This window comes from Pungitius pungitius, unplaced genomic scaffold, assembly GCF_949316345.1.
Source record: "Pungitius pungitius unplaced genomic scaffold, fPunPun2.1 scaffold_34, whole genome shotgun sequence".
Classification (NCBI taxonomy): domain Eukaryota; kingdom Metazoa; phylum Chordata; class Actinopteri; order Perciformes; family Gasterosteidae; genus Pungitius; species Pungitius pungitius.
Genome location: NW_026909849.1, coordinates 468900 through 488053, shown reverse-complemented (window position 1 = coordinate 488053; position 19154 = coordinate 468900). Strand labels below are relative to the sequence as shown.

The 19154-nt window shown below is 43.1% G+C and overlaps 39 non-coding genes across 39 annotated transcripts; all 39 read left to right on the top strand.

Moving 5' to 3' along the window:
• Positions 1-161: 161 nt before the first annotated feature.
• Positions 162-280, top strand: LOC134114144 (5S ribosomal RNA). The gene has a single exon (XR_009946510.1). It is a non-coding gene; the product is annotated as a 5S ribosomal RNA (ribosomal RNA).
• Positions 281-677: 397 nt separating this feature from the next.
• On the top strand, positions 678-796 carry LOC134114143 (5S ribosomal RNA). Its single transcript, XR_009946509.1, has one exon. It is a non-coding gene; the product is annotated as a 5S ribosomal RNA (ribosomal RNA).
• A 339-nt stretch (positions 797-1135) lies between these two features.
• LOC134114142 (5S ribosomal RNA) lies at positions 1136-1254 on the top strand. Its single transcript, XR_009946508.1, has one exon. It is a non-coding gene; the product is annotated as a 5S ribosomal RNA (ribosomal RNA).
• Positions 1255-1650: 396 nt separating this feature from the next.
• LOC134114141 (5S ribosomal RNA) lies at positions 1651-1769 on the top strand. The gene has a single exon (XR_009946507.1). It is a non-coding gene; the product is annotated as a 5S ribosomal RNA (ribosomal RNA).
• A 395-nt stretch (positions 1770-2164) lies between these two features.
• LOC134114140 (5S ribosomal RNA) lies at positions 2165-2283 on the top strand. Its single transcript, XR_009946506.1, has one exon. It is a non-coding gene; the product is annotated as a 5S ribosomal RNA (ribosomal RNA).
• Positions 2284-2622: 339 nt separating this feature from the next.
• LOC134114873 (5S ribosomal RNA) lies at positions 2623-2741 on the top strand. The gene has a single exon (XR_009947234.1). It is a non-coding gene; the product is annotated as a 5S ribosomal RNA (ribosomal RNA).
• Positions 2742-3137: 396 nt separating this feature from the next.
• On the top strand, positions 3138-3256 carry LOC134114139 (5S ribosomal RNA). The gene has a single exon (XR_009946505.1). It is a non-coding gene; the product is annotated as a 5S ribosomal RNA (ribosomal RNA).
• A 396-nt stretch (positions 3257-3652) lies between these two features.
• Positions 3653-3771, top strand: LOC134114138 (5S ribosomal RNA). Its single transcript, XR_009946504.1, has one exon. It is a non-coding gene; the product is annotated as a 5S ribosomal RNA (ribosomal RNA).
• A 339-nt stretch (positions 3772-4110) lies between these two features.
• Positions 4111-4229, top strand: LOC134114137 (5S ribosomal RNA). The gene has a single exon (XR_009946503.1). It is a non-coding gene; the product is annotated as a 5S ribosomal RNA (ribosomal RNA).
• Positions 4230-4625: 396 nt separating this feature from the next.
• Positions 4626-4744, top strand: LOC134114136 (5S ribosomal RNA). The gene has a single exon (XR_009946502.1). It is a non-coding gene; the product is annotated as a 5S ribosomal RNA (ribosomal RNA).
• A 396-nt stretch (positions 4745-5140) lies between these two features.
• On the top strand, positions 5141-5259 carry LOC134114134 (5S ribosomal RNA). Its single transcript, XR_009946500.1, has one exon. It is a non-coding gene; the product is annotated as a 5S ribosomal RNA (ribosomal RNA).
• Positions 5260-5655: 396 nt separating this feature from the next.
• On the top strand, positions 5656-5774 carry LOC134114543 (5S ribosomal RNA). The gene has a single exon (XR_009946910.1). It is a non-coding gene; the product is annotated as a 5S ribosomal RNA (ribosomal RNA).
• Positions 5775-6170: 396 nt separating this feature from the next.
• On the top strand, positions 6171-6289 carry LOC134114728 (5S ribosomal RNA). The gene has a single exon (XR_009947095.1). It is a non-coding gene; the product is annotated as a 5S ribosomal RNA (ribosomal RNA).
• Positions 6290-6628: 339 nt separating this feature from the next.
• On the top strand, positions 6629-6747 carry LOC134114567 (5S ribosomal RNA). The gene has a single exon (XR_009946934.1). It is a non-coding gene; the product is annotated as a 5S ribosomal RNA (ribosomal RNA).
• Positions 6748-7144: 397 nt separating this feature from the next.
• Positions 7145-7263, top strand: LOC134114133 (5S ribosomal RNA). Its single transcript, XR_009946499.1, has one exon. It is a non-coding gene; the product is annotated as a 5S ribosomal RNA (ribosomal RNA).
• Positions 7264-7660: 397 nt separating this feature from the next.
• LOC134114132 (5S ribosomal RNA) lies at positions 7661-7779 on the top strand. The gene has a single exon (XR_009946498.1). It is a non-coding gene; the product is annotated as a 5S ribosomal RNA (ribosomal RNA).
• Positions 7780-8118: 339 nt separating this feature from the next.
• LOC134114131 (5S ribosomal RNA) lies at positions 8119-8237 on the top strand. The gene has a single exon (XR_009946497.1). It is a non-coding gene; the product is annotated as a 5S ribosomal RNA (ribosomal RNA).
• Positions 8238-8633: 396 nt separating this feature from the next.
• On the top strand, positions 8634-8752 carry LOC134114130 (5S ribosomal RNA). The gene has a single exon (XR_009946496.1). It is a non-coding gene; the product is annotated as a 5S ribosomal RNA (ribosomal RNA).
• A 395-nt stretch (positions 8753-9147) lies between these two features.
• Positions 9148-9266, top strand: LOC134114129 (5S ribosomal RNA). The gene has a single exon (XR_009946495.1). It is a non-coding gene; the product is annotated as a 5S ribosomal RNA (ribosomal RNA).
• Positions 9267-9605: 339 nt separating this feature from the next.
• On the top strand, positions 9606-9724 carry LOC134114128 (5S ribosomal RNA). The gene has a single exon (XR_009946494.1). It is a non-coding gene; the product is annotated as a 5S ribosomal RNA (ribosomal RNA).
• Positions 9725-10120: 396 nt separating this feature from the next.
• Positions 10121-10239, top strand: LOC134114655 (5S ribosomal RNA). Its single transcript, XR_009947022.1, has one exon. It is a non-coding gene; the product is annotated as a 5S ribosomal RNA (ribosomal RNA).
• A 339-nt stretch (positions 10240-10578) lies between these two features.
• On the top strand, positions 10579-10697 carry LOC134114127 (5S ribosomal RNA). The gene has a single exon (XR_009946493.1). It is a non-coding gene; the product is annotated as a 5S ribosomal RNA (ribosomal RNA).
• Positions 10698-11093: 396 nt separating this feature from the next.
• On the top strand, positions 11094-11212 carry LOC134114126 (5S ribosomal RNA). Its single transcript, XR_009946492.1, has one exon. It is a non-coding gene; the product is annotated as a 5S ribosomal RNA (ribosomal RNA).
• Positions 11213-11608: 396 nt separating this feature from the next.
• LOC134114125 (5S ribosomal RNA) lies at positions 11609-11727 on the top strand. Its single transcript, XR_009946491.1, has one exon. It is a non-coding gene; the product is annotated as a 5S ribosomal RNA (ribosomal RNA).
• A 339-nt stretch (positions 11728-12066) lies between these two features.
• LOC134114123 (5S ribosomal RNA) lies at positions 12067-12185 on the top strand. Its single transcript, XR_009946489.1, has one exon. It is a non-coding gene; the product is annotated as a 5S ribosomal RNA (ribosomal RNA).
• A 397-nt stretch (positions 12186-12582) lies between these two features.
• LOC134114122 (5S ribosomal RNA) lies at positions 12583-12701 on the top strand. Its single transcript, XR_009946488.1, has one exon. It is a non-coding gene; the product is annotated as a 5S ribosomal RNA (ribosomal RNA).
• A 339-nt stretch (positions 12702-13040) lies between these two features.
• Positions 13041-13159, top strand: LOC134114862 (5S ribosomal RNA). The gene has a single exon (XR_009947223.1). It is a non-coding gene; the product is annotated as a 5S ribosomal RNA (ribosomal RNA).
• Positions 13160-13556: 397 nt separating this feature from the next.
• LOC134114275 (5S ribosomal RNA) lies at positions 13557-13675 on the top strand. The gene has a single exon (XR_009946641.1). It is a non-coding gene; the product is annotated as a 5S ribosomal RNA (ribosomal RNA).
• Positions 13676-14014: 339 nt separating this feature from the next.
• LOC134114121 (5S ribosomal RNA) lies at positions 14015-14133 on the top strand. Its single transcript, XR_009946487.1, has one exon. It is a non-coding gene; the product is annotated as a 5S ribosomal RNA (ribosomal RNA).
• Positions 14134-14529: 396 nt separating this feature from the next.
• LOC134114120 (5S ribosomal RNA) lies at positions 14530-14648 on the top strand. The gene has a single exon (XR_009946486.1). It is a non-coding gene; the product is annotated as a 5S ribosomal RNA (ribosomal RNA).
• A 396-nt stretch (positions 14649-15044) lies between these two features.
• LOC134114542 (5S ribosomal RNA) lies at positions 15045-15163 on the top strand. The gene has a single exon (XR_009946909.1). It is a non-coding gene; the product is annotated as a 5S ribosomal RNA (ribosomal RNA).
• Positions 15164-15560: 397 nt separating this feature from the next.
• LOC134114119 (5S ribosomal RNA) lies at positions 15561-15679 on the top strand. The gene has a single exon (XR_009946485.1). It is a non-coding gene; the product is annotated as a 5S ribosomal RNA (ribosomal RNA).
• A 339-nt stretch (positions 15680-16018) lies between these two features.
• On the top strand, positions 16019-16137 carry LOC134114118 (5S ribosomal RNA). The gene has a single exon (XR_009946484.1). It is a non-coding gene; the product is annotated as a 5S ribosomal RNA (ribosomal RNA).
• A 396-nt stretch (positions 16138-16533) lies between these two features.
• On the top strand, positions 16534-16652 carry LOC134114117 (5S ribosomal RNA). The gene has a single exon (XR_009946483.1). It is a non-coding gene; the product is annotated as a 5S ribosomal RNA (ribosomal RNA).
• Positions 16653-17048: 396 nt separating this feature from the next.
• LOC134114541 (5S ribosomal RNA) lies at positions 17049-17167 on the top strand. Its single transcript, XR_009946908.1, has one exon. It is a non-coding gene; the product is annotated as a 5S ribosomal RNA (ribosomal RNA).
• Positions 17168-17563: 396 nt separating this feature from the next.
• LOC134114116 (5S ribosomal RNA) lies at positions 17564-17682 on the top strand. The gene has a single exon (XR_009946482.1). It is a non-coding gene; the product is annotated as a 5S ribosomal RNA (ribosomal RNA).
• Positions 17683-18021: 339 nt separating this feature from the next.
• On the top strand, positions 18022-18140 carry LOC134114644 (5S ribosomal RNA). The gene has a single exon (XR_009947011.1). It is a non-coding gene; the product is annotated as a 5S ribosomal RNA (ribosomal RNA).
• Positions 18141-18479: 339 nt separating this feature from the next.
• On the top strand, positions 18480-18598 carry LOC134114115 (5S ribosomal RNA). Its single transcript, XR_009946481.1, has one exon. It is a non-coding gene; the product is annotated as a 5S ribosomal RNA (ribosomal RNA).
• A 396-nt stretch (positions 18599-18994) lies between these two features.
• LOC134114114 (5S ribosomal RNA) lies at positions 18995-19113 on the top strand. Its single transcript, XR_009946480.1, has one exon. It is a non-coding gene; the product is annotated as a 5S ribosomal RNA (ribosomal RNA).
• Positions 19114-19154: the final 41 nt, after the last annotated feature.

Sequence of the window (19154 nt, the reverse complement as noted above, 5' to 3'; positions counted from 1 at the left end):
CTAACCCAACATGTTAGAATTGCCAGTGAAGAAAAGTAAAGTTACCTTCAGGTTTTAGGAACCTCTCTTGCCAATCCTAAGAACTGCTTCAATTTTAGAAAAAGAAACTCTTCTGATTATCTTTGACACGTTTTAAAGGATTAGGAAAAAGATAAAAAGCAGCTTACGGCCATACCTCTCTGGTTCCGCCCGATCTCGTCTGATCTCGGAAGCTAAGCAGAGCAGGGCCTGGTTAGTACCTGGATGGAAGACCGCCTGGGAATCCCAGGTGCCGTAAGCTTTTTCACTTCTCTCTGAAAGCTGCCGAGCGCCGCAGATTGTACACCTACAAATTACAAAAAGTACATCACATTGTCGAAGAGATGCATGTTTAGTGTTGTTTTAACGTTGGATATATAAGGAACTTAGACAATATCATCAAAATTGATTCCGTTTCATGGTTGCTAAATTAGTGTTGATCAACATTTAACAATTGGCATACTTTTGTTTGTAATTTAGCCTTTGAAATACAGGTGCTAACCCAACATGTTAGAATTGCCAGTGAAGAAAAGTAAAGTTACCTTCAGGTTTTAGGAACCTCTCTTGCCAATCCTAAGAACTGCTTCAATTTTAGAAAAAGAAACTTTTCTGATTATCTTTGACACGTTCTAAAGGATTAGGAAAAAGATATTAAAGCAGCTTACGGCCATACCTCTCTGGTTCCGCCCGATCTCGTCTGATCTCGGAAGCTAAGCAGAGCAGGGCCTGGTTAGTACCTGGATGGAAGACCGCCTGGGAATCCCAGGTGCCGTAAGCTTTTTCACTTCTCTCTCCGAAAGCCGCCCAGCGCCGCAGATTGTACACCTACACAATTGTAAAAAGTATTTCACATTGTAGAAGAGATGCAATAGGAAGAAGATGAAAGGTGGCTTACGTCCATACCATCGTCAGGCCATTTGAGGTGGCGGGGACTGCAATGGCCATCCACCGATTGGCTGGGACTCCTGGGCGGGTCTTCTCTAGTCCATCCAATTTTCGGCATAGGATGTCACAGCCTTCTTTGCATACCCTTATTTAACCCACACAAAGATGCCAACGGCAGGCGTGACATAATTTTTTGACGCATTATAAAGGATTAGGAAAAAGATAAAAAGCAGCTTACGGCCATACCTCTCTGGTTCCGCCCGATCTCGTCTGATCTCGGAAGCTAAGCAGAGCAGGGCCTGGTTAGTACCTGGATGGAAGACCGCCTGGGAATCCCAGGTGCCGTAAGCTTTTTCACTTCTCTCTGAAAGCCGCCGAGCGCCGCAGATTGTACACCTACAAATTACAAAAAGTATATCACATTGTCGAAGAGATGCATGTTTAGTGTTGTTTTAACGTTGGATATATAAGGAACTTAGACAATATCATCAAAATTGATTCCGTTTCATGGTTGCTAAATTAGTGTTGATCAACATTTAACAATTGGCCTACTTTTGTTTGTAATTTAGCCGTTGAAATACAGGTGCTAACCCAACATGTTAGAATTGCCAGTGAAGAAAAGTAAAGTTACCTTCAGGTTTTAGGAACCTCTCTTGCCAATCCTAAGAACTGCTTCAATTTTAGAAAAAGAAACTCTTCTGATTATCTTTGACACGTTTTAAAGGATTAGGAAAAAGATAAAAAGCAGCTTACGGCCATACCTCTCTGGTTCCGCCCGATCTCGTCTGATCTCGGAAGCTAAGCAGAGCAGGGCCTGGTTAGTACCTGGATGGAAGACCGCCTGGGAATCCCAGGTGCCGTAAGCTTTTCACTTCTCTCTGAAAGCTGCCGAGCGCCGCAGATTGTACACCTACAAATTACAAAAAGTACATCACATTGTCGAAGAGATGCATGTTTAGTGTTGTTTTAACGTTGGATATATAAGGAACTTAGACAATATCATCAAAATTGATTCCGTTTCATGGTTGCTAAATTAGTGTTGATCAACATTTAACAATTGGCATACTTTTGTTTGTAATTTAGCCGTTGAAATACAGGTGCTAACCCAACATGTTAGAATTGCCAGTGAAGAAAAGTAAAGTTACCTTCAGGTTTTAGGAACCTCTCTTGCCAATCCTAAGAACTGCTTCAATTTTAGAAAAAGAAACTCTTCTGATTATCTTTGACACGTTCTAAAGGATTAGGAAAAAGATAAAAAGCAGCTTACGGCCATACCTCTCTGGTTCCGCCCGATCTCGTCTGATCTCGGAAGCTAAGCAGAGCAGGGCCTGGTTAGTACCTGGATGGAAGACCGCCTGGGAATCCCAGGTGCCGTAAGCTTTTTCACTTCTCTCTCCGAAAGCCGCCCAGCGCCGCAGATTGTACACCTACACAATTGTAAAAAGTATTTCACATTGTAGAAGAGATGCAATAGGAAGAAGATGAAAGGTGGCTTACGTCCATACCATCGTCAGGCCATTTGAGGTGGCGGGGACTGCAATGGCCATCCACCGATTGGCTGGGACTTCTGGGCGGGTCTTCTCTAGTCCATCCAATTTTCGGCATAGGATGTCACAGCCTTCTTTGCATACCCTTATTTAACCCACACAAAGATGCCAACGGCAGGCGTGACATAATTTTTTGACGCATTATAAAGGATTAGGAAAAAGATAAAAAGCAGCTTACGGCCATACCTCTCTGGTTCCGCCCGATCTCGTCTGATCTCGGAAGTTAAGCAGAGCAGGGCCTGGTTAGTACCTGGATGGAAGACCGCCTGGGAATCCCAGGTGCCGTAAGCTTTTTCACTTCTCTCTGAAAGCCGCCGAGCGCCGCAGATTGTACACCTACAAATTACAAAAAGTACATCACATTGTCGAAGAGATGCATGTTTAGTGTTGTTTTAACGTTGGATATATAAGGAACTTAGACAATATCATCAAAATTGATTCCGTTTCATGGTTGCTAAATTAGTGTTGATCAACATTTAACAATTGGCCTACTTTTGTTTGTAATTTAGCCGTTGAAATACAGGTGCTAACCCAACATGTTAGAATTGCCAGTGAAGAAAAGTAAAGTTACCTTCAGGTTTTAGGAACCTCTCTTGCCAATCCTAAGAACTGCTTCAATTTTAGAAAAAGAAACTCTTCTGATTATCTTTGACACGTTTTAAAGGATTAGGAAAAAGATAAAAAGCAGCTTACGGCCATACCTCTCTGGTTCCGCCCGATCTCGTCTGATCTCGGAAGCTAAGCAGAGCAGGGCCTGGTTAGTACCTGGATGGAAGACCGCCTGGGAATCCCAGGTGCCGTAAGCTTTTTCACTTCTCTCTGAAAGCTGCCGAGCGCCGCAGATTGTACACCTACAAATTACAAAAAGTACATCACATTGTCGAAGAGATGCATGTTTAGTGTTGTTTTAACGTTGGATATATAAGGAACTTAGACAATATCATCAAAATTGATTCCGTTTCATGGTTGCTAAATTAGTGTTGATCAACATTTAACAATTGGCATACTTTTGTTTGTAATTTAGCCTTTGAAATACAGGTGCTAACCCAACATGTTAGAATTGCCAGTGAAGAAAAGTAAAGTTACCTTCAGGTTTTAGGAACCTCTCTTGCCAATCCTAAGAACTGCTTCAATTTTAGAAAAAGAAACTCTTCTGATTATCTTTGACACGTTTTAAAGGATTAGGAAAAAGATCAAAAGCAGCTTACGGCCATACCTCTCTGGTTCCGCCCGATCTCGTCTGATCTCGGAAGCTAAGCAGAGCAGGGCCTGGTTAGTACCTGGATGGAAGACCGCCTGGGAATCCCAGGTGCCGTAAGCTTTTTCACTTCTCTCTCCGAAAGCCGCCCAGCGCCGCAGATTGTACACCTACACAATTGTAAAAAGTATTTCACATTGTAGAAGAGATGCAATAGGAAGAAGATGAAAGGTGGCTTACGTCCATACCATCGTCAGGCCATTTGAGGTGGCGGGGACTGCAATGGCCATCCACCGATTGGCTGGGACTCCTGGGCGGGTCTTCTCTAGTCCATCCAATTTTCGGCATAGGATGTCACAGCCTTCTTTGCATACCCTTATTTAACCCACACAAAGATGCCAACGGCAGGCGTGACATAATTTTTTGACGCATTATAAAGGATTAGGAAAAAGATAAAAAGCAGCTTACGGCCATACCTCTCTGGTTCCGCCCGATCTCGTCTGATCTCGGAAGCTAAGCAGAGCAGGGCCTGGTTAGTACCTGGATGGAAGACCGCCTGGGAATCCCAGGTGCCGTAAGCTTTTTCACTTCTCTCTGAAAGCCGCCGAGCGCCGCAGATTGTACACCTACAAATTACAAAAAGTATATCACATTGTCGAAGAGATGCATGTTTAGTGTTGTTTTAACGTTGGATATATAAGGAACTTAGACAATATCATCAAAATTGATTCCGTTTCATGGTTGCTAAATTAGTGTTGATCAACATTTAACAATTGGCCTACTTTTGTTTGTAATTTAGCCGTTGAAATACAGGTGCTAACCCAACATGTTAGAATTGCCAGTGAAGAAAAGTAAAGTTACCTTCAGGTTTTAGGAACCTCTCTTGCCAATCCTAAGAACTGCTTCAATTTTAGAAAAAGAAACTCTTCTGATTATCTTTGACACGTTTTAAAGGATTAGGAAAAAGATAAAAAGCAGCTTACGGCCATACCTCTCTGGTTCCGCCCGATCTCGTCTGATCTCGGAAGCTAAGCAGAGCAGGGCCTGGTTAGTACCTGGATGGAAGACCGCCTGGGAATCCCAGGTGCCGTAAGCTTTTTCACTTCTCTCTGAAAGCCGCCGAGCGCCGCAGATTGTACACCTACAAATTACAAAAAGTATATCACATTGTCGAAGAGATGCATGTTTAGTGTTGTTTTAACGTTGGATATATAAGGAACTTAGACAATATCATCAAAATTGATTCCGTTTCATGGTTGCTAAATTAGTGTTGATCAACATTTAACAATTGGCCTACTTTTGTTTGTAATTTAGCCGTTGAAATACAGGTGCTAACCCAACATGTTAGAATTGCCAGTGAAGAAAAGTAAAGTTACCTTCAGGTTTTAGGAACCTCTCTTGCCAATCCTAAGAACTGCTTCAATTTTAGAAAAAGAAACTCTTCTGATTATCTTTGACACGTTTTAAAGGATTAGGAAAAAGATAAAAAGCAGCTTACGGCCATACCTCTCTGGTTCCGCCCGATCTCGTCTGATCTCGGAAGCTAAGCAGAGCAGGGCCTGGTTAGTACCTGGATGGAAGACCGCCTGGGAATCCCAGGTGCCGTAAGCTTTTTCACTTCTCTCTGAAAGCCGCCGAGCGCCGCAGATTGTACACCTACAAATTACAAAAAGTATATCACATTGTCGAAGAGATGCATGTTTAGTGTTGTTTTAACGTTGGATATATAAGGAACTTAGACAATATCATCAAAATTGATTCCGTTTCATGGTTGCTAAATTAGTGTTGATCAACATTTAACAATTGGCATACTTTTGTTTGTAATTTAGCCGTTGAAATACAGGTGCTAACCCAACATGTTAGAATTGCCAGTGAAGAAAAGTAAAGTTACCTTCAGGTTTTAGGAACCTCTCTTGCCAATCCTAAGAACTGCTTCAATTTTAGAAAAAGAAACTCTTCTGATTATCTTTGACACGTTCTAAAGGATTAGGAAAAAGATAAAAAGCAGCTTACGGCCATACCTCTCTGGTTCCGCCCGATCTCGTCTGATCTCGGAAGCTAAGCAGAGCAGGGCCTGCTTAGTACCTGGATGGAAGACCGCCTGGGAATCCCAGGTGCCGTAAGCTTTTTCACTTCTCTCTGAAAGCCGCCGAGCGCCGCAGATTGTACACCTACAAATTACAAAAAGTATATCACATTGTCGAAGAGATGCATGTTTAGTGTTGTTTTAACGTTGGATATATAAGGAACTTAGACAATATCATCAAAATTGATTCCGTTTCATGGTTGCTAAATTAGTGTTGATCAACATTTAACAATTGGCCTACTTTTGTTTGTAATTTAGCCGTTGAAATACAGGTGCTAACCCAACATGTTAGAATTGCCAGTGAAGAAAAGTAAAGTTACCTTCAGGTTTTAGGAACCTCTCTTGCCAATCCTAAGAACTGCTTCAATTTTAGAAAAAGAAACTCTTCTGATTATCTTTGACACGTTTTAAAGGATTAGGAAAAAGATAAAAAGCAGCGTACGGCCATACCTCTCTGGTTCCGCCCGATCTCGTCTGATCTCGGAAGCTAAGCAGAGCAGGGCCTGGTTAGTACCTGGATGGAAGACCGCCTGGGGATCCCAGGTGCCGTAAGCTTTTTCTCTTCTCTCTCCGAAAGCCGCCCAGCGCCGCAGATTGTACACCTACACAATTGTAAAAAGTATTTCACATTGTAGAAGAGATGCAATAGGAAGAAGATGAAAGGTGGCTTACGTCCATACCATCGTCAGGCCATTTGAGGTGGCGGGGACTGCAATGGCCATCCACCGATTGGCTGGGACTTCTGGGCGGGTCTTCTCTAGTCCATCCAATTTTCGGCATAGGATGTCACAGCCTTCTTTGCATACCCTTATTTAACCCACACAAAGATGCCAACGGCAGGCGTGACATAATTTTTTGACGCATTATAAAGGATTAGGAAAAAGATAAAAAGCAGCTTACGGCCATACCTCTCTGGTTCCGCCCGATCTCGTCTGATCTCGGAAGTTAAGCAGAGCAGGGCCTGGTTAGTACCTGGATGGAAGACCGCCTGGGAATCCCAGGTGCCCTAAGCTTTTTCACTTCTCTCTGAAAGCCGCCGAGCGCCGCAGATTGTACACCTACAAATTACAAAAAGTACATCACATTGTCGAAGAGATGCATGTTTAGTGTTGTTTTAACGTTGGATATATAAGGAACTTAGACAATATCATCAAAATTGATTCCGTTTCATGGTTGCTAAATTAGTGTTGATCAACATTTAACAATTGGCATACTTTTGTTTGTAATTTAGCCGTTGAAATACAGGTGCTAACCCAACATGTTAGAATTGCCAGTGAAGAAAAGTAAAGTTACCTTCAGGTTTTAGGAACCTCTCTTGCCAATCCTAAGAACTGCTTCAATTTTAGAAAAAGAAACTTTTCTGATTATCTTTGACACGTTCTAAAGGATTAGGAAAAAGATATTAAAGCAGCTTACGGCCATACCTCTCTGGTTCCGCCCGATCTCGTCTGATCTCGGAAGCTAAGCAGAGCAGGGCCTGGTTAGTACCTGGATGGAAGACCGCCTGGGAATCCCAGGTGCCGTAAGCTTTTTCACTTCTCTCTGAAAGCCGCCGAGCGCCGCAGATTGTACACCTACAAATTACAAAAAGTATATCACATTGTCGAAGAGATGCATGTTTAGTGTTGTTTTAACGTTGGATATATAAGGAACTTAGACAATATCATCAAAATTGATTCCGTTTCATGGTTGCTAAATTAGTGTTGATCAACATTTAACAATTGGCCTACTTTTGTTTGTAATTTAGCCGTTGAAATACAGGTGCTAACCCAACATGTTAGAATTGCCAGTGAAGAAAAGTAAAGTTACCTTCAGGTTTTAGGAACCTCTCTTGCCAATCCTAAGAACTGCTTCAATTTTAGAAAAAGAAACTTTTCTGATTATCTTTGACACGTTCTAAAGGATTAGGAAAAAGATATTAAAGCAGCTTACGGCCATACCTCTCTGGTTCCGCCCGATCTCGTCTGATCTCGGAAGCTAAGCAGAGCAGGGCCTGGTTAGTACCTGGATGGAAGACCGCCTGGGAATCCCAGGTGCCGTAAGCTTTTTCACTTCTCTCTCCGAAAGCCGCCCAGCGCCGCAGATTGTACACCTACACAATTGTAAAAAGTATTTCACATTGTAGAAGAGATGCAATAGGAAGAAGATGAAAGGTGGCTTACGTCCATACCATCGTCAGGCCATTTGAGGTGGCGGGGACTGCAATGGCCATCCACCGATTGGCTGGGACTCCTGGGCGGGTCTTCTCTAGTCCATCCAATTTTCGGCATAGGATGTCACAGCCTTCTTTGCATACCCTTATTTAACCCACACAAAGATGCCAACGGCAGGCGTGACATAATTTTTTGACGCATTATAAAGGATTAGGAAAAAGATAAAAAGCAGCTTACGGCCATACCTCTCTGGTTCCGCCCGATCTCGTCTGATCTCGGAAGCTAAGCAGAGCAGGGCCTGGTTAGTACCTGGATGGAAGACCGCCTGGGAATCCCAGGTGCCGTAAGCTTTTTCACTTCTCTCTGAAAGCCGCCGAGCGCCGCAGATTGTACACCTACAAATTACAAAAAGTATATCACATTGTCGAAGAGATGCATGTTTAGTGTTGTTTTAACGTTGGATATATAAGGAACTTAGACAATATCATCAAAATTGATTCCGTTTCATGGTTGCTAAATTAGTGTTGATCAACATTTAACAATTGGCCTACTTTTGTTTGTAATTTAGCCGTTGAAATACAGGTGCTAACCCAACATGTTAGAATTGCCAGTGAAGAAAAGTAAAGTTACCTTCAGGTTTTAGGAACCTCTCTTGCCAATCCTAAGAACTGCTTCAATTTTAGAAAAAGAAACTCTTCTGATTATCTTTGACACGTTTTAAAGGATTAGGAAAAAGATAAAAAGCAGCTTACGGCCATACCTCTCTGGTTCCGCCCGATCTCGTCTGATCTCGGAAGCTAAGCAGAGCAGGGCCTGGTTAGTACCTGGATGGAAGACCGCCTGGGAATCCCAGGTGCCGTAAGCTTTTCACTTCTCTCTGAAAGCTGCCGAGCGCCGCAGATTGTACACCTACAAATTACAAAAAGTACATCACATTGTCGAAGAGATGCATGTTTAGTGTTGTTTTAACGTTGGATATATAAGGAACTTAGACAATATCATCAAAATTGATTCCGTTTCATGGTTGCTAAATTAGTGTTGATCAACATTTAACAATTGGCATACTTTTGTTTGTAATTTAGCCGTTGAAATACAGGTGCTAACCCAACATGTTAGAATTGCCAGTGAAGAAAAGTAAAGTTACCTTCAGGTTTTAGGAACCTCTCTTGCCAATCCTAAGAACTGCTTCAATTTTAGAAAAAGAAACTCTTCTGATTATCTTTGACACGTTCTAAAGGATTAGGAAAAAGATAAAAAGCAGCTTACGGCCATACCTCTCTGGTTCCGCCCGATCTCGTCTGATCTCGGAAGCTAAGCAGAGCAGGGCCTGGTTAGTACCTGGATGGAAGACCGCCTGGGAATCCCAGGTGCCGTAAGCTTTTTCACTTCTCTCTCCGAAAGCCGCCCAGCGCCGCAGATTGTACACCTACACAATTGTAAAAAGTATTTCACATTGTAGAAGAGATGCAATAGGAAGAAGATGAAAGGTGGCTTACGTCCATACCATCGTCAGGCCATTTGAGGTGGCGGGGACTGCAATGGCCATCCACCGATTGGCTGGGACTCCTGGGCGGGTCTTCTCTAGTCCATCCAATTTTCGGCATAGGATGTCACAGCCTTCTTTGCATACCCTTATTTAACCCACACAAAGATGCCAACGGCAGGCGTGACATAATTTTTTGACGCATTATAAAGGATTAGGAAAAAGATAAAAAGCAGCTTACGGCCATACCTCTCTGGTTCCGCCCGATCTCGTCTGATCTCGGAAGCTAAGCAGAGCAGGGCCTGGTTAGTACCTGGATGGAAGACCGCCTGGGAATCCCAGGTGCCGTAAGCTTTTTCACTTCTCTCTGAAAGCCGCCGAGCGCCGCAGATTGTACACCTACAAATTACAAAAAGTATATCACATTGTCGAAGAGATGCATGTTTAGTGTTGTTTTAACGTTGGATATATAAGGAACTTAGACAATATCATCAAAATTGATTCCGTTTCATGGTTGCTAAATTAGTGTTGATCAACATTTAACAATTGGCCTACTTTTGTTTGTAATTTAGCCGTTGAAATACAGGTGCTAACCCAACATGTTAGAATTGCCAGTGAAGAAAAGTAAAGTTACCTTCAGGTTTTAGGAACCTCTCTTGCCAATCCTAAGAACTGCTTCAATTTTAGAAAAAGAAACTTTTCTGATTATCTTTGACACGTTCTAAAGGATTAGGAAAAAGATAAAAAGCAGCTTACGGCCATACCTCTCTGGTTCCGCCCGATCTCGTCTGATCTCGGAAGCTAAGCAGAGCAGGGACTGGTTAGTACCTGGATGGAAGACCGCCTGGGAATCCCAGGTGCCGTAAGCTTTTTCACTTCTCTCTCCGAAAGCCGCCCAGCGCCGCAGATTGTACACCTACACAATTGTAAAAAGTATTTCACATTGTAGAAGAGATGCAATAGGAAGAAGATGAAAGGTGGCTTACGTCCATACCATCGTCAGGCCATTTGAGGTGGCGGGGACTGCAATGGCCATCCACCGATTGGCTGGGACTCCTGGGCGGGTCTTCTCTAGTCCATCCAATTTTCGGCATAGGATGTCACAGCCTTCTTTGCATACCCTTATTTAACCCACACAAAGATGCCAACGGCAGGCGTGACATAATTTTTTGACGCATTATAAAGGATTAGGAAAAAGATAAAAAGCAGCTTACGGCCATACCTCTCTGGTTCCGCCCGATCTCGTCTGATCTCGGAAGCTAAGCAGAGCAGGGCCTGGTTAGTACCTGGATGGAAGACCGCCTGGGAATCCCAGGTGCCGTAAGCTTTTTCACTTCTCTCTGAAAGCCGCCGAGCGCCGCAGATTGTACACCTACAAATTACAAAAAGTATATCACATTGTCGAAGAGATGCATGTTTAGTGTTGTTTTAACGTTGGATATATAAGGAACTTAGACAATATCATCAAAATTGATTCCGTTTCATGGTTGCTAAATTAGTGTTGATCAACATTTAACAATTGGCCTACTTTTGTTTGTAATTTAGCCGTTGAAATACAGGTGCTAACCCAACATGTTAGAATTGCCAGTGAAGAAAAGTAAAGTTACCTTCAGGTTTTAGGAACCTCTCTTGCCAATCCTAAGAACTGCTTCAATTTTAGAAAGAGAAACTCTTCTGATTATCTTTGACACGTTCTAAAGGATTAGGAAAAAGATAAAAAGCAGCTTACGGCCATACCTCTCTGGTTCCGCCCGATCTCGTCTGATCTCGGAAGCTAAGCAGAGCAGGGCCTGGTTAGTACCTGGATGGAAGACCGCCTGGGAATCCCAGGTGCCGTAAGCTTTTCACTTCTCTCTGAAAGCTGCCGAGCGCCGCAGATTGTACACCTACAAATTACAAAAAGTACATCACATTGTCGAAGAGATGCATGTTTAGTGTTGTTTTAACGTTGGATATATAAGGAACTTAGACAATATCATCAAAATTGATTCCGTTTCATGGTTGCTAAATTAGTGTTGATCAACATTTAACAATTGGCATACTTTTGTTTGTAATTTAGCCGTTGAAATACAGGTGCTAACCCAACATGTTAGAATTGCCAGTGAAGAAAAGTAAAGTTACCTTCAGGTTTTAGGAACCTCTCTTGCCAATCCTAAGAACTGCTTCAATTTTAGAAAAAGAAACTTTTCTGATTATCTTTGACACGTTCCAAAGGATTAGGAAAAAGATATTAAAGCAGCTTACGGCCATACCTCTCTGGTTCCGCCCGATCTCGTCTGATCTCGGAAGCTAAGCAGAGCAGGGCCTGGTTAGTACCTGGATGGAAGACCGCCTGGGAATCCCAGGTGCCGTAAGCTTTTTCACTTCTCTCTCCGAAAGCCGCCCAGCGCCGCAGATTGTACACCTACACAATTGTAAAAAGTATTTCACATTGTAGAAGAGATGCAATAGGAAGAAGATGAAAGGTGGCTTACGTCCATACCATCGTCAGGCCATTTGAGGTGGCGGGGACTGCAATGGCCATCCACCGATTGGCTGGGACTCCTGGCCGGGTCTTCTCTAGTCCATCCAATTTTCGGCATAGGATGTCACAGCCTTCTTTGCATACCCTTATTTAACCCACACAAAGATGCCAACGGCAGGCGTGACATAATTTTTTGACGCATTATAAAGGATTAGGAAAAAGATAAAAAGCAGCTTACGGCCATACCTCTCTGGTTCCGCCCGATCTCGTCTGATCTCGGAAGCTAAGCAGAGCAGGGCCTGGTTAGTACCTGGATGGAAGACCGCCTGGGAATCCCAGGTGCCGTAAGCTTTTTCACTTCTCTCTGAAAGCCGCCGAGCGCCGCAGATTGTACACCTACAAATTACAAAAAGTACATCACATTGTCGAAGAGATGCATGTTTAGTGTTGTTTTAACGTTGGATATATAAGGAACTTAGACAATATCATCAAAATTGATTCCGTTTCATGGTTGCTAAATTAGTGTTGATCAACATTTAACAATTGGCATACTTTTGTTTGTAATTTAGCCGTTGAAATACAGGTGCTAACCCAACATGTTAGAATTGCCAGTGAAGAAAAGTAAAGTTACCTTCAGGTTTTAGGAACCTCTCTTGCCAATCCTAAGAACTGCTTCAATTTTAGAAAAAGAAACTTTTCTGATTATCTTTGACACGTTCTAAAGGATTAGGAAAAAGATATTAAAGCAGCTTACGGCCATACCTCTCTGGTTCCGCCCGATCTCGTCTGATCTCGGAAGCTAAGCAGAGCAGGGCCTGGTTAGTACCTGGATGGAAGACCGCCTGGGAATCCCAGGTGCCGTAAGCTTTTTCACTTCTCTCTCCGAAAGCCGCCCAGCGCCGCAGATTGTACACCTACACAATTGTAAAAAGTATTTCACATTGTAGAAGAGATGCAATAGGAAGAAGATGAAAGGTGGCTTACGTCCATACCATCGTCAGGCCATTTGAGGTGGCGGGGACTGCAATGGCCATCCACCGATTGGCTGGGACTTCTGGGCGGGTCTTCTCTAGTCCATCCAATTTTCGGCATAGGATGTCACAGCCTTCTTTGCATACCCTTATTTAACCCACACAAAGATGCCAACGGCAGGCGTGACATAATTTTTTGACGCATTATAAAGGATTAGGAAAAAGATAAAAAGCAGCTTACGGCCATACCTCTCTGGTTCCGCCCGATCTCGTCTGATCTCGGAAGTTAAGCAGAGCAGGGCCTGGTTAGTACCTGGATGGAAGACCGCCTGGGAATCCCAGGTGCCGTAAGCTTTTTCACTTCTCTCTGAAAGCCGCCGAGCGCCGCAGATTGTACACCTACAAATTACAAAAAGTACATCACATTGTCGAAGAGATGCATGTTTAGTGTTGTTTTAACGTTGGATATATAAGGAACTTAGACAATATCATCAAAATTGATTCCGTTTCATGGTTGCTAAATTAGTGTTGATCAACATTTAACAATTGGCATACTTTTGTTTGTAATTTAGCCGTTGAAATACAGGTGCTAACCCAACATGTTAGAATTGCCAGTGAAGAAAAGTAAAGTTACCTTCAGGTTTTAGGAACCTCTCTTGCCAATCCTAAGAACTGCTTCAATTTTAGAAAAAGAAACTTTTCTGATTATCTTTGACACGTTCTAAAGGATTAGGAAAAAGATATTAAAGCAGCTTACGGCCATACCTCTCTGGTTCCGCCCGATCTCGTCTGATCTCGGAAGCTAAGCAGAGCAGGGCCTGGATAGTACCTGGATGGAAGACCGCCTGGGAATCCCAGGTGCCGTAAGCTTTTTCACTTCTCTCTCCGAAAGCCGCCCAGCGCCGCAGATTGTACACCTACACAATTGTAAAAAGTATTTCACATTGTAGAAGAGATGCAATAGGAAGAAGATGAAAGGTGGCTTACGTCCATACCATCGTCAGGCCATTTGAGGTGGCGGGGACTGCAATGGCCATCCACCGATTGGCTGGGACTCCTGGGCGGGTCTTCTCTAGTCCATCCAATTTTCGGCATAGGATGTCACAGCCTTCTTTGCATACCCTTATTTAACCCACACAAAGATGCCAACGGCAGGCGTGACATAATTTTTTGACGCATTATAAAGGATTAGGAAAAAGATAAAAAGCAGCTTACGGCCATACCTCTCTGGTTCCGCCCGATCTCGTCTGATCTCGGAAGCTAAGCAGAGCAGGGCCTGGTTAGTACCTGGATGGAAGACCGCCTGGGAATCCCAGGTGCCGTAAGCTTTTTCACTTCTCTCTGAAAGCCGCCGAGCGCCGCAGATTGTACACCTACAAATTACAAAAAGTATATCACATTGTCGAAGAGATGCATGTTTAGTGTTGTTTTAACGTTGGATATATAAGGAACTTAGACAATATCATCAAAATTGATTCCGTTTCATGGTTGCTAAATTAGTGTTGATCAACATTTAACAATTGGCCTACTTTTGTTTGTAATTTAGCCGTTGAAATACAGGTGCTAACCCAACATGTTAGAATTGCCAGTGAAGAAAAGTAAAGTTACCTTCAGGTTTTAGGAACCTCTCTTGCCAATCCTAAGAACTGCTTCAATTTTAGAAAAAGAAACTCTTCTGATTATCTTTGACACGTTTTAAAGGATTAGGAAAAAGATAAAAAGCAGCTTACGGCCATACCTCTCTGGTTCCGCCCGATCTCGTCTGATCTCGGAAGCTAAGCAGAGCAGGGCCTGGTTAGTACCTGGATGGAAGACCGCCTGGGAATCCCAGGTGCCGTAAGCTTTTTCACTTCTCTCTGAAAGCCGCCGAGCGCCGCAGATTGTACACCTACAAATTACAAAAAGTATATCACATTGTCGAAGAGATGCATGTTTAGTGTTGTTTTAACGTTGGATATATAAGGAACTTAGACAATATCATCAAAATTGATTCCGTTTCATGGTTGCTAAATTAGTGTTGATCAACATTTAACAATTGGCATACTTTTGTTTGTAATTTAGCCGTTGAAATACAGGTGCTAACCCAACATGTTAGAATTGCCAGTGAAGAAAAGTAAAGTTACCTTCAGGTTTTAGGAACCTCTCTTGCCAATCCTAAGAACTGCTTCAATTTTAGAAAAAGAAACTCTTCTGATTATCTTTGACACGTTCTAAAGGATTAGGAAAAAGATAAAAAGCAGCTTACGGCCATACCTCTCTGGTTCCGCCCGATCTCGTCTGATCTCGGAAGCTAAGCAGAGCAGGGCCTGCTTAGTACCTGGATGGAAGACCGCCTGGGAATCCCAGGTGCCGTAAGCTTTTTCACTTCTCTCTGAAAGCCGCCGAGCGCCGCAGATTGTACACCTACAAATTACAAAAAGTATATCACATTGTCGAAGAGATGCATGTTTAGTGTTGTTTTAACGTTGGATATATAAGGAACTTAGACAATATCATCAAAATTGATTCCGTTTCATGGTTGCTAAATTAGTGTTGATCAACATTTAACAATTGGCATACTTTTGTTTGTAATTTAGCCGTTGAAATACAGGTGCTAACCCAACATGTTAGAATTGCCAGTGAAGAAAAGTAAAGTTACCTTCAGGTTTTAGGAACCTCTCTTGCCAATCCTAAGAACTGCTTCAATTTTAGAAAAAGAAACTTTTCTGATTATCTTTGACACGTTCTAAAGGATTAGGAAAAAGATATTAAAGCAGCTTACGGCCATACCTCTCTGGTTCCGCCCGATCTCGTCTGATCTCGGAAGCTAAGCAGAGCAGGGCCTGGTTAGTACCTGGATGGAAGACCGCCTGGGAATCCCAGGTGCCGTAAGCTTTTTCACTTCTCTCTCCGAAAGCCGCCCAGCGCCGCAGATTGTACACCTACACAATTGTAAAAAGTATTTCACATTGTAGAAGAGATGCAATAGGAAGAAGATGAAAGGTGGCTTACGTCCATACCATCGTCAGGCCATTTGAGGTGGCGGGGACTGCAATGGCCATCCACCGATTGGCTGGGACTCCTGGGCGGGTCTTCTCTAGTCCATCCAATTTTCGGCATAGGATGTCACAGCCTTCTTTGCATACCCTTATTTAACCCACACAAAGATGCCAACGGCAGGCGTGACATAATTTTTTGACGCATTATAAAGGATTAGGAAAAAGATAAAAAGCAGCTTACGGCCATACCTCTCTGGTTCCGCCCGATCTCGTCTGATCTCGGAAGCTAAGCAGAGCAGGGCCTGGTTAGTACCTGGATGGAAGACCGCCTGGGAATCCCAGGTGCCGTAAGCTTTTTCACTTCTCTCTGAAAGCCGCCGAGCGCCGCAGATTGTACACCTACAAATTACAAAAAGTATATCACATTGTCGAAGAGATGCATGTTTAGTGTTGTTTTAACGTTGGATATATAAGGAACTTAGACAATATCATCAAAATTGATTCCGTTTCATGGTTGCTAAATTAGTGTTGATCAACATTTAACAATTGGCCTACTTTTGTTTGTAATTTAGCCGTTGAAATACAGGTGCTAACCCAACATGTTAGAATTGCCAGTGAAGAAAAGTAAAGTTACCTTCAGGTTTTAGGAACCTCTCTTGCCAATCCTAAGAACTGCTTCAATTTTAGAAAAAGAAACTCTTCTGATTATCTTTGACACGTTTTAAAGGATTAGGAAAAAGATAAAAAGCAGCTTACGGCCATACCTCTCTGGTTCCGCCCGATCTCGTCTGATCTCGGAAGCTAAGCAGAGCAGGGCCTGGTTAGTACCTGGATGGAAGACCGCCTGGGAATCCCAGGTGCCGTAAGCTTTTTCACTTCTCTCTGAAAGCCGCCGAGCGCCGCAGATTGTACACCTACAAATTACAAAAAGTATATCACATTGTCGAAGAGATGCATGTTTAGTGTTGTTTTAACGTTGGATATATAAGGAACTTAGACAATATCATCAAAATTGATTCCGTTTCATGGTTGCTAAATTAGTGTTGATCAACATTTAACAATTGGCATACTTTTGTTTGTAATTTAGCCGTTGAAATACAGGTGCTAACCCAACATGTTAGAATTGCCAGTGAAGAAAAGTAAAGTTACCTTCAGGTTTTAGGAACCTCTCTTGCCAATCCTAAGAACTGCTTCAATTTTAGAAAAAGAAACTCTTCTGATTATCTTTGACACGTTCTAAAGGATTAGGAAAAAGATAAAAAGCAGCTTACGGCCATACCTCTCTGGTTCCGCCCGATCTCGTCTGATCTCGGAAGCTAAGCAGAGCAGGGCCTGCTTAGTACCTGGATGGAAGACCGCCTGGGAATCCCAGGTGCCGTAAGCTTTTTCACTTCTCTCTGAAAGCCGCCGAGCGCCGCAGATTGTACACCTACAAATTACAAAAAGTATATCACATTGTCGAAGAGATGCATGTTTAGTGTTGTTTTAACGTTGGATATATAAGGAACTTAGACAATATCATTAAAATTGATTCCGTTTCATGGTTGCTAAATTAGTGTTGATCAACATTTAACAATTGGCCTACTTTTGTTTGTAATTTAGCCGTTGAAATACAGGTGCTAACCCAACATGTTAGAATTGCCAGTGAAGAAAAGTAAAGTTACCTTCAGGTTTTAGGAACCTCTCTTGCCAATCCTAAGAACTGCTTCAATTTTAGAAAAAGAAACTCTTCTGATTATCTTTGACACGTTCTAAAGGATTAGGAAAAAGATAAAAAGCAGCTTACGGCCATACCTCTCTGGTTCCGCCCGATCTCGTCTGATCTCGGAAGCTAAGCAGAGCAGGGCCTGGTTAGTACCTGGATGGAAGACCGCCTGGGAATCCCAGGTGCCGTAAGCTTTTTCACTTCTCTCTCCGAAAGCCTCCCAGCGCCGCAGATTGTACACCCACACAATTGTAAAAAGTATTTCACATTGTAGAAGAGATGCAATAGGAAGAAGATGAAAGGTGGCTTACGTCCATACCATCGTCAGGCCATTTGAGGTGGCGGGGACTGCAATGGCCATCCACCGATTGGCTGGGACTCCTGGGCGGGTCTTCTCTAGTCCATCCAATTTTCGGCATAGGATGTCACAGCCTTCTTTGCATACCCTTATTTAACCCACACAAAGATGCCAACGGCAGGCGTGACATAATTTTTTGACGCATTATAAAGGATTAGGAAAAAGATAAAAAGCAGCTTACGGCCATAACTCTCTGGTTCCGCCCGATCTCGTCTGATCTCGGAAGCTAAGCAGAGCAGGGCCTGGTTAGTACCTGGATGGAAGACCGCCTGGGAATCCCAGGTGCCGTAAGCTTTTTCACTTCTCTCTCCGAAAGCCGCCCAGCGCCGCAGATTGTACACCTACACAATTGTAAAAAGTATTTCACATTGTAGAAGAGATGCAATAGGAAGAAGATGAAAGGTGGCTTACGTCCATACCATCGTCAGGCCATTTGAGGTGGCGGGGACTGCAATGGCCATCCACCGATTGGCTGGGACTCCTGGGCGGGTCTTCTCTAGTCCATCCAATTTTCGGCATAGGATGTCACAGCCTGCTTTGCATACCCTTATTTAACCCACACAAAGATGCCAACGGCAGGCGTGACATAATTTTTTGACGCATTATAAAGGATTAGGAAAAAGATAAAAAGCAGCTTACGGCCATACCTCTCTGGTTCCGCCCGATCTCGTCTGATCTCGGAAGCTAAGCAGAGCAGGGCCTGGTTAGTACCTGGATGGAAGACCGCCTGGGAATCCCAGGTGCCGTAAGCTTTTTCACTTCTCTCTGAAAGCCGCCGAGCGCCGCAGATTGTACACCTACAAATTACAAAAAGTACATCACATTGTCGAAGAGATGCATGTTTAGTGTTGTTTTAACGTTGGATATATAAGGAACTTAGACAATATCATCAAAATTGATTCCGTTTCATGGTTGCTAAATTAGTGTTGATCAACATTTAACAATTGGCATACTTTTGTTTGTAATTTAGCCGTTGAAATACAGGTGCTAACCCAACATGTTAGAATTGCCAGTGAAGAAAAGTAAAGTTACCTTCAGGTTTTAGGAACCTCTCTTGCCAATCCTAAGAACTGCTTCAATTTTAGAAAAAGAAACTTTTCTGATTATCTTTGACACGTTCTAAAGGATTAGGAAAAAGATAAAAAGCAGCTTACGGCCATACCTCTCTGGTTCCGCCCGATCTCGTCTGATCTCGGAAGCTAAGCAGAGCAGGGCCTGGTTAGTACCTGGATGGAAGACCGCCTGGGAATCCCAGGTGCCGTAAGCTTTTTCACTTCTCTCTCCGAAAGCCGCCCAGCGCCGCAGATT